We start from the raw sequence: 14,807 nt of genomic DNA, 5'->3' as shown, positions 1-14,807 counted from the left end.
TTCTGCTGTCTGCCCTCTGGTGGTTGAGGCTATCTAAGAGGCTTGATGGGAGGCTCTGGTGGTGGGTAGAGCTGATTGTTGCTGTGGCGGTCAGAGCTCAGTAAAACTTTAATCCACTTGACTGTTGATGGGTGGGGCTGGGTTCCCTCCCTGTTGGTTGTTTTGCCTGAGGCAACCCAACACTGGAGCCTACCTGGGCTCTTTGGTGGGGTTAATGGCAGACTCTGGGAGGGCTCACGCCAAGGAGCACTTCCCAGAACCTCCGCTGCCAGTGTCCTTGTCCCCACGGTGAAACAGAGCCACCCCCCGCCTCTGCAGGAGACCCCCCAACACCAGCAGGTAGGTCTGGTTCAGTCTCCCCCAGGGTCACTGCTCCTTCCCCTGGGTCCCGATGCGCACACTACTTTGTGCGTGCCCTCCAATAGTGGGGTCTCTGTTTCCCCCAGTCCTGTAGAAGTCCTGCAATCAATTCCCACTAGGCTTCAACGTCTGATTCTCTAGGAATTCCTCCTCCCGTTGCAGGACCCCCAAGTTGGGAAGCCTGACGTGGGGCTCAGAACCTTCACTCCAGTGGGTGGACTTCTGTGGTATAAGTGTTCGCCAGTCTGTGAGTCACCCACCCAGCAGTTATGGGATTTGATTTTACTCTGATTGCGCCCCTCCTACCATCTCACTGTGGCTTCTCCTCTGTCCTTGGACGTGGGGTATCCTCCTTGGTGAAGTCCAGGGTCTTCCTGTCAGTGATTGTCCAGCAGCCAGTTGTGATTCTGGTGCTCTCGCAAGAGGGAGTGAGAACACGTCCTTCTACTCCGCCATCTTGGTTAATGCTCTGTTTGTTGACATTTTGCTGATGGTCATTCTGACTGGTGTGAGGTGATACCTTTGTGTAGATTGGATTTGCATGCGTCTCATAATTCCTTATGTTTTGCGTTTATCAATGTTCTTTTCATTTTTTTTAAGATGGAGCTAAAGTTACAACTTCAAATTGCCTTCTTGAAAAATTTGCCACGTTTGGATTTTTTTGGCCATTCCCTACCCCAGGACATTTTTTGAGGGCATGAATCATTTACAGCCCTGCAGTCCTTGTGAATATTAGTGACCATTAGCAGTAGATTTAAAGCTGCTGTTTGAGGAAAAAGCCTTAGGGTGGCAGCATTTCTACGTTGCCAGCTCTGCTTGCTAGGGAAACAGAACCTTGCTGCAAGTTGTGCTTTTAGGTTGCAGATTAGAGTGGAATGTGCCAGGACAAACCCCCATAAGTTTTAGCCTCCGTAATTCTTGTCTGTGTCTTTAAGTTGTAGTTTTTATCAGAGCAAAATTGATTAAAAAATGTCTTTTTTTCTAGGTGTACAGAATCTTGTTCATTTACACATATACATATATCTATTGATCTTCGGGTCCTTTCCCATGTAGGTTGTTACAGAGTGTTGAGTAGACCACTCTTGGTATTCCATAGGTCTTTGGGGATTATATATTTTATATGTATTAATATATGTGTGTTAACCCCAATATCCTAATTTATCCATTCCTCACACGTTTTCTTTGGCTTAACCATAAGTTTGTCTTCTCAATCCGAGATTGCCTTTCTCTAGGAAATATGTTCATTTTTATGAATTTTCAGATACCATAAGGGACATCATAGGGCATCTGTCTTTCACATTCTGACTTACTTCACGTTGTGTGATTATCTCTAGGCTCATCTGTGGTGCTGCATATGCCATTCTTTTATTTTTTTTGTGACTGATACTCCAATCTGTCCACATACCACTTCTTCTTTGTCCATTCATCTGATTATGGACCTTTTTTTTGCTTCCATGTCTTGGCAATTTCAATATTGCTGCAGTGCCATTTGCCTGCCTCTGTCTTTCCGATTCTTGTGGTCTTAGGTTATAGGCCAAAAAGGTGCCCTGCAGCATCATATGGTAGCTTAATTTTTACCTTTTCAAGCAGCTCCATTCAGTTTTCGTTAGTGCTGTTACCACTTTACATTCCACCAGCAGCTAGAAGGTACAGAGTTCTCTAAAAGCCCTTCAGCATTTATAGTTTGTAGACTTTTTGCTGATGGTCATTGGACTGGTGTGAGCTGAAACCTTTTTGGAAGTTGGATTTGCATGTGGCTAATAATTCCTTATACTGAGCTTTAGGCATGTCCTTTCTTTCCTTTTCCTTTTTTATTTAAAGAGTGACTACAATTTCCCTCTTCATATTGACTTCTTGAAACATTTGTCATGTGTAGAATTTTCTTGCCTATTCCCTACCCCAGGGCATTTTTTGAGGACAGGTGTCATTTACAGCCCTGCAGTCCTTGTGACTATTAAGCAACCATTAGTACCTGGTTTAAAGCTGCTGTTGTGGGAAACAGCTACAAGGCGGCAGCATTATTACGTTCTCAACTCTTGTTACTGGGGCAACAGAGTCTTCCTGGAGGTAGTGTTCCAAGGTTGTAAATTACACTGGAATGTGCTGTGACAAGCCCCCAGAAATTTATGTCACCTTACTTATGTTTGTTTTTTAAATTTAAATTCTATTTCTTATCGGAGTAAATTTGATTAGAGTGTTGTGGTTTTCTGGCTGTACAGAATCTGCTCAATGATTCATACATATGTCTGTTCATCTTCGGATTCTGTTACCTTGTATGTTATTACAGAATGTTGAGTAGACCTCCCTTGGTATTTGGTAGGTGTTTTGTCATTATATATTTTATATGTATTGGTGACTATATAATTCATATAGTTTAGGTACATGTAGCATACATTAGTATATGTATGTTAGCCCCATAGTCCTAATTTATCCATCCTCCCACCTTTCATTTTGGCTAACCATTAGTTTGTTTTATAAGTCTGTGATTGTCTTTTTCTGTGGAAATATGTTCATTGGTAGCAATCGTAGGATAACATGTATAAATGATATCATAGTATATTTGTCATTCCCTCTTGACTTACTTAACCTAATATGATAATTTCTAGGCTCATTTGTAGTCCTGAAAACGGCATTGTTCATTTTTTTCCCAAGTCTACTATTCCATTCTGTCCATATACCACTTTTTCTTTGTCCATTCATCTGTTTATGGAACTTTTTTTTGCTTCCATGTCTTGGCTATTTCAGTATTGCTGCAGTGCACATTTGCCTGCCTCTGTCTTTCCGATTCTGGTGGTCTTAGGTTATAGGCCCAAAAGGTGCCCTGCTGCATTATATGGTAGCTCAATTTTTACCTTTTAAAGCAGCTCCATTCAGTTTCCGTGAGTGCTGTTACCACTTTACATCCCACCAGCAGCTAGAAGGATGACAGTTCTCTAAAACCCCTTCAGCATTTATAGTTGGTAGACTTTTTGCTGATGGTCATTTGACTGGTGTGAGCTGAAACCTTTTTCACGTTGCCTTTGCATGTGGCTAATAATTCCTTATACTGAGCTTTAGGCATATCCTTTTTCTTCTTTTCCCTTTTTTTTAAAGAGTGATTACAACTTCCCTCTTCCTATTGACTTCTTGAAAAATTTGTCATGTGTTGAATTTTCTTGCCTATTCCCTATCGCAGGGCATTTTTTTTTTTAAATTTTATTTATTTATTTATGACTGTGTTGGGTCTTCATTTCTGTGCGAGGGCTTTCTCTAGTTGCGGCAAGTGGGGGCCACTCTTCATCGCGTTGCGCGGGCCTCTCACTATCGTGGCCTCTCCCGTTGCGGAGCACAGGCTCCAGACGCGCAGGCTCAGCAATTGTGGCTCACGGGCTCAGTCGCTCCGCGGCATGTGGGATCTTCCCAGACCAGGGCTCGAACCCGTGTCCCCTGCGTTGGCAGGCAGATTCTCAACCACTGCGCCACCAGGGAAGCCCCCCAGGGCATTTTTTGAGGACAGGTGTCATTTACAGCCCTGCAGTCCTTGTGACTATTAAGCAACCATTAGCACTTGGTTTAAAGCTGCTGTTGTGGGATACAGCCACAAGGCAGCAGCATTATTACGTTCTCAGCCCTTGTTACTAGTGCAAAAGAATCTTCCTGGAGGTAGAGTTCCAAGGTTGTATATTAGAGTGGATTGTGCTGGGAAAGGCCCCCAGAACTTTATGTCTCCTTACTTATGTTTGCTTTTTAAATTTAATTTCTATTTCTTATCGGAGTAAACTTGATTAGAGTGTTGCGGTTTTCTGGCTGTACAGAATCTGCTCAATGATTCATACATATGTCTGTTCATCTTCAGGTCCTGTTACCATGTATGTTAATACAGAATGTTGAGTAGACCTCCCTTGGTATTTGGTAGGTTTTTGTCATTATATATTTTATATGTATTGGTGACTATATAATTCATAGTGTTTATATGTTATATGTTTATATACATTTAACATACATTAGTATATGTATGTTAGCCCCATAGTCCTAATTTATCCATCCTCCCACCTTTCATTTTGGCTAAGCATTTGTTTGTTTTATAAGTCTGTGAGTGTCTGTTTCTGTGGAAATATGTTCATTGGTAGCAATCTTAGGATAACATGTATACATGATATCTTAGGATATTTGTCATACCCTTTTTACTTACTTAATGTTATATGATTATTTCTAGGCTCATCTGTAGTCCTGAAAATGGCATTGTTAATTTTTTTCCCGAGGCTACTATTCCACTCGGTATGTATACCACTTCTTCTTTGTCCATTTATCTTTGATGGACATTTTGTTTGCTTCCATGTCTTGGCTATTGTAAATACTGCTGCAATACACGATTTTCCATCCCGTGTCTTTTTGATTCTGGCTTTCACAGGTGACAGGCCCAATTGTGGGCCTTCCGGATCATATGGTGAGTCAATTTTTACCTTTAAACGTGCTGCCATTTTGTTCCTATTATTGGCCGTTATCAGTTTACATCCCACTTAGACCGAGAGGTTACGCTATTCTCCACAACTTCTTCAGCATCTATTGTTTGTTGACTTTTTGCTGATGGTCATTCTGACTGGTGTGACGTGATACCTTTGTGTAGATTGGATTTGCCTGCGTGTAATAATTCCTGATGTTTTGCATTTATCAATGTGCTTTTCATTTTTTTTAAGATAGAGCTAATGTTACAACTTCAAATTGCCTTCTTGAAAAATTTGCCGTGTTTGGATTTTTTTGGCCTTTCCCTACCCCAGGACATTTTTTGAGGGCATGAGTCATTTACAGCCCTGCAGTCCTTGTGAATATTAGTGACCATTAGCAATAGATTTAAAGCTGCTGTTTCAGAAAACGGCCTTAGTGTGGCAGCATCTCTACGTTGCCAACTCTGCTTGCTAGGGAAACAGAACCTTGCTGCAAGTTGTGCTTTTAGGTTGCAGATTAGAGTGGAATGTGCCAGGACAAACCCCCATAAGTTTTAGCCTCCGTAATTCTTGTTTGTGTCTTTAAGTTGTAGTTTTTATCAGAGCAAATTTGATTGAAAAATGTCTTTTTTTTCTAGGTGTACAGAATCTTGTTCATTTACAGATATACATATATCTATTGATCTTTGGGTCCTTTTCCATGTACGTTGTTACAGAGTGTTGAGTAGACCACTTTTGGTATTCCATAGGTCTTTTGGGATTATATATTTTATATGTATTAGTATATGTGTGTTAACCCCAATATCCTAATTTATCCATTCCTCACACCTTTTCTTTGGCTTAACCATAAGTTTGTCTTCTCAGTCTGAGATTGCCTTTCTCTATGGAAATATGTTCATTTTTATGAATTTTCAGATAACATAACGGACCTCATAGGGCATTTGTCTTTCGCATTCTGACTTACTTCACGCTGTGTGATTATCTCTAGGCTCCTCTGTGGTGCTGCATATGCCATTCTTTTATTTTTACTCGTGACTGAGATTCCATTCTGTCCATATACCCCTTCTTCTTTGACCATTCATCTTATTATGGACCTGTTTTTTGCTTCCATGTCTTGGCTATTTCAGTATTGCTGCAGTGCACATTTGCCTGTCGCTGTCTTTCCGATTCTGGTCGTCTTATGATATAGGCCCAAAAGGTGCCCTGCCGTATCATATGTAGCTCAGTTTTAACCTTTTAAAGCAGCTCCATTCAGTTTTTGTTAGTGCTGTTACCACTTTACATCCCACCAGCAACTAGAAGGTACACAGTTCTGTAAAACCCCTTCAGAATTTATAGTTTTTAGACTTTTTGCTGATGGTGATTTGACTGGTGTGAGCTGAAACCTTTTTTTTTTAAACATCTTTATTGAAGTATAATTGCTTTACAATGGTGTGTTAGTTTCTGCTTTATAACAAAGTGAATCAGTTATTCATATACATATGTTCCCATATCTCTTCCCTCTTGCATCTCCCTCCCTCCCACCCTCCCCATCCCACCCCTCTAGGTGGTCACACAGCACCGAGCTGATCTGCCTGTGCTATGCGGCTGCTTCCCACTAGCTATCTATTTTACATTTGGTAGTGTATATATGTCCATGACACTCTCTCACCCTGTCACATCTCACCCGTCCCCTTCCCCATATCCTCAAGTCCATTCTCTAGTAGGTCTGTGCGTTTATTCCCGTCTTGCCACTAAGTTCTTCATGGCCTTTTTTTCCCCTTAGATTCCATATATATGTGTTAGCATACTGTATTTGTTTTTCTCTTTCTGACTTACTTCACTCTGTATGACAGACTCTAACTCCATCCACCTCATTACAAATACCTCCATTTCATTTCTTTTTATGTCTGAGTAATATTCCATTGTACATATGTGCCACATCTTCTTTATCCATTCATCCGATGATGGACACTTAGCTTGCTTCCATGTCCTGGCTATTGTAAATAGAGCTGCAATGAACATTTTGGTCCATGACTCTTTTGGAACTATGGTTTTCTCAGGGTATATCCCCAGTAGTGGGATTGCTGGCTCGTATGGTAGTTCTATTTGTAGTTTTTTAAGGAACCTCCCTACTGTTCTCCATAGTGGCTGTATCAATTTACATTCCCACCAACAGTGCAAGAGTGTTCCCTTTCCTCCACACCCTCTCCAGCATTTATTGTTTCTAGATTTTTTGATGATGGCCATTCTGACCGGTGTGAGATGATATCTCATTGTAGTTTTGATTTGCATTTCTCTAGTGATTAATGATGTTGAGCATTCCTTCATGTGTCTGTTGACAACCTGTGTATCTTCTTTGGAGAAATGTCTATTTAGGTCTTCTGCCCATTTTTGGATTGGGTTTTTCGTTTTTTTTGTTATTGAGCTGCATGAGCTGCTTGTAAATCTTGGAGATTAATCCTTTGTCAGTTGCTTCATTTGCAAATATTTTCTCCCATTCTGAGGGTTGTCTGTTGGTCTTGTTTATGGTTTTCTTTGCTGTGCAAAAGCTTTTAAGTTTCATTAGGTCCCATTTGTTTGTGTTTTTATTTCCATTTCTCTAGGAGCTGGGTCAAAAAGAATCTTGCTGTGATTTATGTCATAGAGTGTTCTGCCTATGTTTTCCTCTAAGAGTTTGATAGTGTCTGGCCTTACACTTAGGTATTTAATCCATTTTGAGTTTATTTTTGTGTATGGTGTCAGGAAGTGTTCTAATTTCATACTTTTACATGTATCTGTCCAATTTTCCCAGCACCACTTATTGAAGAGGCTGTCTTTTCTCCACTGTATATGCTTGCCTCCTTTATCAAAGATAAGGTGACCATATGTGCGTGGGTTTATCTCTGGGCTTTCTATCCTGTTCCATTGATCTATATTTCTGTTTTTGTGCCAGTACCAAACTGTCTCGATTACTGTAGCTTTGTAATATCGTGTGAAGTCAGGGAGCCTGATTCCTCCAGCTCCATTTTTCGTTCTCAAGATTGCTTTGGCTATTCGGGGTCTTGTGTTTCCATACAAATTGTGAAATTTTTTGTTCTAGTTCTGTGAAAAATGCCAGTGGTAGTTTGATAGGGATTGCATTGAATCTGTAGATTGCTTTAGGTAGTAGACTCATTTTCACAATGTTGATTCTTCCAATCCAAGAACATGGTATATCTCTCCATCTATTTGTATCATCCTTAATTTCTTTCACCAGTGTCTTATAATTTTCTGCATACAGGTCTTTTGTCTCCTTAGGTAGGTTTATTCCTAGATATTTTATTCTTTTTGTTGCAGTGGTAAACGGGAGTGTTTTTTTAATTTCACTTTCAGATTTTTCATCATTAATGTATAGAAATGCAAGAGATTTCTGTGCATTAATTTTGTATCCTGCTACTTCCCCAAATTCATTGATTAGCTCTAGGAGTTTTCTGGTAGCATCTTTAGGATTCTCTATGTATAGTATCATGTCATCTGCAAACAGTGACAGCTTTACTTCTTCTTTTCCGATTTGGATTCCTTTTATTTCTTTTTCTTCTCTGATTGCTGTGGCTAACACTTCCAAAACTATGTTGAATAATAGTGGTGAGAGTGGGCAACCTTGTTTTGTTACTGATCTTAGTGGAAATGGTTTCAGTTTTTCACCATTGAGGACAATGTTGGCTGTGGGTTTGTCATATATGGCCTTTATTATGTTGAGGAAAGTTCCCTCTATGCCTACTTTCTGCAGGGCTTTTATCATAAATGGGTGTTGAATTTTGTCGAAAGCTTTCTCTGCATCTATTGAGATGATCATATGGTTTTTCTCCTTCAGTTTGTTAATATGATGTATCACGTTGATTGATTTGCGTATATTGAAGAATCCTTGCATTCCTGGAATAAACCCCACTTGATCATGGTGTATAATCCTTTTAATGTGCTGTTGGATTCTGTTTGCTAGTATCTTGTTGAGGATTTTTGCATCTATGTTCATCAGTGATATTGGCCTGTAGTTTTCTTTCTTTGTGACATCTTTGTCTGGTTTTGGTATCAGGGTGATGGTGGCCTCATAGAATGAGTTTGGGAGTGTTCCTCCCTCTGCAATTTTTTGGTAGAGCTTGAGAAGGATGGGTGTTAGCTCTTCTCTAAAAGTTTGATAGAATTCACCTGTGAAGCCATCTGGTCCTGGGCTTTTGTTTGTTGGAAGGTTTTTAATCACAGTTTCAATTTCAGTGCTTGTGATTGGTCTGTTGATATTTTCTATTTCTTCCTGTTTCAGTCTCAGCAGGTTGTGCATTTCTAAGAATCTGTCCATTTCTTCCAGGTTGTCCATTTTATTGGCATAGAGTTGCTTGTAGTAATCTCTCATGATCGTATGTATTTCTGCAGTGTCAGTGGTTACTTCTCCTTTTTCATTTCTAATTCTATTGATTTGAGTCTTCTCCCTTTTTCTCTTGATGAGTCTGGCTAATGGTTTATCAACTTTGTTTATCTTCTCAAAGAACCAGCTTTTAGTTTCATTGATTTTTGCTATTGTTTCCTTCATTTCTTTTTCATTTATTTCTGATCTGATCTTTATGATTTCTTTCCTTCTGCTAGCTTTGGGGTTTTTTTGTTCTTCTTTCTCTAATTGCTTCAGGTGCAAGGTTAGGTTGTTTATTCGAGATGTTTCCTGTTTCTTGAGGTAGGCTTGTATTGCTATAAACTTCCCTCTTAGCACTGCTTTTGCTGCGTCCCATAGGTTTTGGGTCGTCGTGTCTCCATTGTCATTTGTTTCTAGGTATTTTTTGATTTCCCCTTTGATTTCTTCAGTGATCACTTCGTTATTAAGTAGTGTATTGTGTAGCTTCCATGTGTTTGTATTTTTTACAGATCTTTTCCTGTAATTGATATCTAGTCTCATAGCGTTGTGGTTGGAAAAGATACTTGATACGATTTCAATTTTCTTAAGTTTACCAAGGCTTGATTTGTGACCCAAGATATGATCTATCCTGGAGAATATTCCATGAGCACTTGAGAAAAATGTGTATTCTGTTGTTTTTGGGTGGAATGTCCTATAAATATCAATTAAGTCCATCTTGTTTAATGTATCATTTAAAGCTTGTGTCTCCTTATTTATTTTCATTTTGGATGATCTGTCCATTGGTGAAAGTGGGGTGTTAAAGTCCCCTACTATGATTGTGTTGCTGTCGATTTCCCCTTTTATGGCTGTTAGTATTTGCCTTATGTATTGAGGTGCTCCTATGTTGGGTGCATAAACATTTACAATTGTTATACCTTCCTCTTGGATCGATCCCTTGATCATTATATAGTGTCCTTCTTTGTCTCTTGTAATAGTCTTTATTTTAAAGTCTATTTTGTCTGATATGAGAATTGCTACTCCAGCTTTCTTTTGATTTCCATTTGCATGGAATATCTTTTTCCATCCCCTCACTTTCAGTCTGTATGTGTCTCTAGGTCTGAAGTGGGTCTCTTGTAGACAGCATATATATGGGTCTTGTTTTTGTATCCATTCAGCCAGTCTGTGTCTTTTGGTGGGAGCATTTAATCCATTTACATTTAAGGTAATTATCGATATGTATGTTCCTATTCCCATTTTCTTAAATGTTTTGGGTTTGTTATTGTAGGTGTTTTCCTTCTCTTGTGTTTCTTGCCTAGAGAAGTTCCTTTAGCATTTGTTGTAAAGCTGGTTTGGTGGTGCTGAACTCTCTCAGCTTTTGCTTGTCTGTAAAGGTTTTAATTTCTCCATCAAATCTGGATGAGATCCTTGCTGGGTAGATTAATCTTGGTTGTAGGTTTTTCTCCTTCATCACTTTAAGTATATCCTGCCACTCCCTTCTGGCTTGCAGAGTTTCTGCTGAAAGATCAGCTGTTAACCTTATGGGGATTCCCTTGTGTGTTATTTATTGTTTTTCCCTTGCTGCTTTTAATATGTTTTCTTTATATTTAATTTTTGACAGTTTGATTAATATATATCTTGGCGTGTTTCTCCATGGATTTATCCTGTATGGGACTCTCTGTGCTTCCAGGACTTGATTAACTATTTCCTTTCCCACATTAAGGAAGTTTTCAACTATAATCTCTTCAAATATTTTCTCAGTCCCTTTCTTTTTCTCTTCTTCTTCTGTGACCCCTATAATTCGAATGTTGGTGTGTTTAATGTTGTCCCAGAGGTCTCTGAGAGTGTCCTCAGTTCTTTTCATTCTTTTTTCTTTATCCTGCTCTGCAGTAGTTATTTCCACCATTTTATCTTCCAGGTCACTTATCCGTTCTTCTGCCTCAGTTATTCTGCTATTGATCCTACCTAGAGTATTTTTAATTTCATTTATTGTGTTTTTCATCATTGCTTGGTTCCCCTTTAGTTCTTCTACATCCTTGTTAAATGTTTCTTGCATTTTGTCTATTCTATTTCCAAGATTTTGGATCATCCTTACTATCATTATTCTGAATTCTTTTTCAGGTAGACTACCTATTTCCTCTTCATTTGTTAGGTCTGGTGTGTTTTGACCCTGCTCCTTCATCTGCTGTGTGTTTTTCTGTTGCCTCATTCTGCTTATCTTACTGTGTTTGGGGTCTCCTTTTCACAGGCTGCAGGTTCGTAGTTCCCGTTGTTTTTGGTATCTGTCCCCAGTGGCTAAGGTTGGTTCAGTGGGTTGTGTAGGCTTCCTGGTGGAGGTAACTAGTGCCTGTGTTCTGGTGGATGAGGCTGGATCTTGTCTTTCTGGTGGGCACGTCCACGTCTGGTGGTGTATTTTGGGGTGTCTGTGGCCTTATTATGATTTTAGGCAGCCTCTCTGCTAATGGATGGGGCTGTGTTCCTGTCTTGCTAGTTGTTTGGCATAGGGTGTCCAGCCCTGTAGCTTGCTGGTCGTTGAGTGAAGCTGGGTCTTGATGTTGAGATGGAGATCTCTGAGAGATTTTTGCCGTTTGGTATTACGTGGAGCTGGGAGGTCTCTTGTGGACCAGTGTCCTGAAGTTGGCTCTCCCACCTCAGAGGCACAGCCCTGATGCCTGGCTGGAGCACCAAGAGCCTTTCATCCACATGGCTCAGAGTAAAAGGGAGAAAAAATAGAAAGAAAGAGGATAAAATATAGTGAAGTAAAATAAAGCTATTATAAAGCAAAGCTATACAGACAAAATCTCACCCAGAAGTATATACATATACACTCACAAAAAAAGGAAAAGGGGAAAAATTAATATATCCTGCTCCCAAAGTCCACCTCCTGAATTTGGGATGATTCATTGTCTATTCAGGTATTCAACAGATGCAGGCACATCAAGTTGTTCGTGGAGTTTTAATCCGCTGCTTCTGAGGCTGCTGGGAGAGATTTCCCTTTCTCTTCTTTGTTCGCACAGCTCCCGGGGTTCAGCTCTGGATTTCGACCCGCCTCTGCGTGTAGGTCGCCTGAGGGCGTCTGTTCCCCGTCCAGACAGAACGGGGTTAAAGGAGCAGCTGCTTCGGGGGCTCTGGCTCACTCAGGCCGGGGTGAGGGAGCGGTACGGAGGAGGCGGGGTGAGACTGTGGTGGCAGAGGCCGGAGTGACGTTGCAGCAGCCTGAGACGCGCCGTGCGTTCTCCCGGGGAAGTTGTCCCCGGATCACGGGAGCCTGGCCGTGGCGGGCTGCACAGGCTCCTGGGAGGGGCGGTGTGGAGACTGACCTGTGCTCGCACACAGGCTTTTTGGTGGCGGCAGCAGCAGACTTAGCGTCTCATGCCCGTCTCTGGGGCCCGCGCTGATCGCCGCGGCTCACGCCCGTCTCTGGAGTTCATTTAGGTGGCGCTCTGAATCCCCTCTCCTTGCACGCCGCGAAACAAAGAGGCAAGAAAAAGTCTCTTGCCTCTTCGGCAGCTGCAGACTTTTTCCCGGACTCCCTCCTGGCCAGCTGTGGTGCGCTAACCCCTTCAGGCTGTGTTCACGCCGCCAACCCCAGTCCTCTCCCTGCAATCCGACTGAAGCCCGAGCCTCAGCTCCCAGCCCCCGCCTGCCCTGGCGGGCGAGCAGACAAGCCTCTCGGGCTGGTGAGTGCTGCTTGGCGCTGATCTTCTGTGCTGGAATCTCTCTGCTTTTCCCTCTGCGCCCCTGTTGCTGTGGGGTCCACGCTGATAGCCGTGGCTCGCGCCCGTCTCTGGAGCTCGTTTAGGTGGCGCTCTGAATACCCTCTCCTCGCGCACCAGGAAACAAAGAGGGAAGAAAAAGTCTCTTGCCTCTTCGGCAGCTGCAGACTTTTTCCTGGACTCCCTCCCGGCTAGCTGTGGTGCGCTAACCCCTTCAGGCTGTGTTCACGCTGCCAACCCCAGTCCTCTCCCTGCGATCCGACCAAAGCCCGAGCCTCAGCTCCCATCCCCTGCCCACCATGGCGGGTGAGCAGACAAGACTCTCTGGCTGGTGAGTGCTGCTCGGAGCCGAGCCTCTGTGCGGGAGTCTCTCTGCTTTGCCCTCCGCACCCCTGTGGCTGCACTCTCCTCCGTGGCTCTGAAGCTTCCCTCCTCTGCCACCCACAGTCTCTGAACACGAAGGGGCTTCCTAGTGCGTGGAAACCTTTCCTCCTTCATGGCACCCTCCCACTGGTGCAGGTCCCGTCCCTATTCTTTTGGCTCTGTTATTTCTTTTTTCTTTTGCCCTACCCAAGTCCGTAGGGAGTTTCTTGCCTTTTAGGAGGTCTGACGTTTTCTGCCAGCGTTCAGTGAGTGTTCTGTAGGAGCAGTTCCACGTGTAGATGTATTTCTAATGTATCTGTGGGAAGGAAGGTGATCTCCGCATCTTAATCTTCTGCCATCTTCTTTACCTCTCTGAAACATTTTTGGAGGTTGGATTTGCATGTGGCTAATAATTCCTTATACTGAGCATTAGGCATGTCCTTTTTTTTCTTTTCCTTCTTTTTTTAAAGAGTGAGTACAACTTCTCTCTTCATATTGACTTCTTGAAAAATTTGTCATGTGTTGAATTTTCTTGCCTATTCCCTAACCCAGGGCATTTTTTGAGGGCAGGTGACATTTACAGCCCTGCACTCCTTGTGACTATTAAGCAACCATTAGCATTGGGTTTAAAGCTGCTGTTGTGGGAAACAGCCACAAGGGGGCAGCATTATTATGTTCTCAATTCTTGTTACTAGGGCAACAGAGTCTTCCTGGAGGTAGTATTCTGAGGTTGTAAATTAGAGAGGAATGTGCTGGGACAATCCCCCAATAGTTTATGTCTCCTTACTTAGGTTTGTTTTTAAAATTTAATTTCTATTTCTTATCAGAGTAAATTTGATTAGAGTGTTGTGATTGGCTGTACAGAATCTGCTCAATGTTTCATACATATGTCTGTTCATCTTCGGATCCTGTTACCGTGTATGTTATTACAGAACGTTGAGTAAACCTCCCTTGGTATTTGGTAGGTGTTTTGTCATTATATATTTTATATGTATTGGTGACTATATAATTCATATAGTTTATATGTTATATGTTTATATACATTTAACATATATTAGTATATGTATGTTAGCCCCATAGTCTTAATTTATCCATCCTCCCACCTTTCATTTTGCCTAACCATTAGTTTGTTTTATAAGTCTGTGAGTGTCTTTTTCTGTGGAAATATGTTCATTGGTAGCAATCTTAGGATAACATGTATAAATGATATCATAGGATATTTGTCATTCCCTTTTGACTTACGTAACCTAATATGATTATTTCTAGGCTCATCTGTAGTTCTGAAAACGGCATTGTTCATTTTTCTCCCGAGGCTACTATTCCGTTCGGTACGTGTACCACTTCTTCTTTGTCCATTTATCTGTTGATGGACATTTTGTTTGCTTCCATGTGATGGCTATTGTAAATACTACTGCAATACACGATTTTCCATCCCGTGTCTCTTAGATTCTGGCTTTCTCAGGTGACAGGCCCTATAGTGGGCCTTCCGGATCATATGGTGACTCAATTTTTCCTTTAAACGCACTGCCATTCTGTTCCTATTATTGCCTGTTACCGGTTTACATCCCAGTTAGACCGAGAGGTTACGCTATTCTCCACAACTTCTTCAACATCTATTGTTTGTTG

General features: G+C 41.5%; 1 long non-coding RNA gene across 1 annotated transcript; it reads right to left on the bottom strand.

The window, feature by feature from the left end:
* Positions 1-633: 633 nt before the first annotated feature.
* LOC309622255 lies at positions 634-14,557 on the bottom strand. The gene is made up of 2 exons (XR_014240646.1): positions 13,561-14,557; positions 634-3,364 (listed from the first exon to the last, which is right to left on the bottom strand). It is a non-coding gene; the product is annotated as an uncharacterized lncRNA (long non-coding RNA).
* Positions 14,558-14,807: the final 250 nt, after the last annotated feature.

The sequence above is a fragment of the Balaenoptera borealis genome (assembly GCF_965194805.1).
Source record: "Balaenoptera borealis genome assembly, contig: HAP1_SCAFFOLD_1909, whole genome shotgun sequence".
NCBI classification, from domain to species: Eukaryota; Metazoa; Chordata; class Mammalia; order Artiodactyla; family Balaenopteridae; genus Balaenoptera; species Balaenoptera borealis.
Note: the sequence above shows the minus strand (reverse complement) of the source record. Positions and strands in the feature narration are given on the sequence as shown.